This window comes from Rhinopithecus roxellana, chromosome 3 (genome assembly GCF_007565055.1).
Source record: "Rhinopithecus roxellana isolate Shanxi Qingling chromosome 3, ASM756505v1, whole genome shotgun sequence".
NCBI classification, from domain to species: domain Eukaryota; kingdom Metazoa; phylum Chordata; class Mammalia; order Primates; family Cercopithecidae; genus Rhinopithecus; species Rhinopithecus roxellana.
In genome coordinates this window covers 141253099-141254099 of record NC_044551.1, presented here as the reverse complement: position 1 = coordinate 141254099, position 1001 = coordinate 141253099, and the positions used below count along the sequence as shown (strand labels likewise).

Genomic DNA, 1001 nt, shown 5'->3' with positions numbered 1-1001 from the left:
ATTTCCTTGATTTTTATTGTATATGTAATTATATGTATGTTTATTTCATGTCTTGCCACTTTATACCTATATAAGATAATTAGTTTTTTAATTCATTATACTTATTAACTTTCTTATATTAGAATTTAATAGATTTGATGATAGTAATTTTCTTTTTTCTATCACATGGAAGTTTTTAATTTATTAATCTTCTCGTGAAAAATCCACAGTGGGCACAGATAACATCATTGCAGCACCTTTACTCCTTCGGTTTTTTGCAAGCAGCAACATTGGCTTTTGCAGTCTCCCTGACTTTCTTCATTCTGTTGTGTTCCTTTCATTGCTTTCTTGAGGTCTTTTTCTTCTCATACAGGCCATGTCTTACAAGTCTAAGTTTGGGTTCATTTTTCTTTGCATAATCCAGGTGTCATAAATCATGCCAAAGCCAGTTGTCTTTCCACCACCAAAATGAGTTCTGAATCCAAATACAAATATGACATCCGGTGTGATCTTGTACATTTTGGCTAGTTTTTCCCGAATTTCTGTCTTAGGCACTGTTGGCTTCCCGGGGTGAAGGACATCAATGACTATTTGTTTCCTCTGAAGTAGTCAGTTGGTCATGAACTTTCTAGTGTGGATGGTTACGGTGTCGTTCATGGTGGTGGTCTATCTCAATAGTAATTTTCTTATATTTTAATTTTGCTATTTTTCATTCTGCAAAAAATGAAAGTTTTTATTTTAAGCTGACTTTTTTGATATGTGTGTTTCATCTAATTGCATCAAGAGTAAGAATATTATCTGTTGCTAGACTTTCAATGTTATATTTCATTTTTCATGATTAACATGTTAGTCCACTTGGACCCTCTTATATCTTGTTATGTTTTATAACTATGCACTTTGTGATAGAATTGATGATGTATATGTAGACTTTTTCAGATTGAGGTACTTTATGTGAAACCATGCAAAATATTTCCTCACTCAAGGTGGGCATTTGGTGTACTTTTTCTTTTTCATCTATCATT

General features: G+C 32.5%; 1 pseudogene; it reads right to left on the bottom strand.

The window, feature by feature from the left end:
* Nucleotides 1-238: 238 nt before the first annotated feature.
* On the bottom strand, nucleotides 239-636 carry LOC104657049 (annotated as a pseudogene).
* Nucleotides 637-1001: the final 365 nt, after the last annotated feature.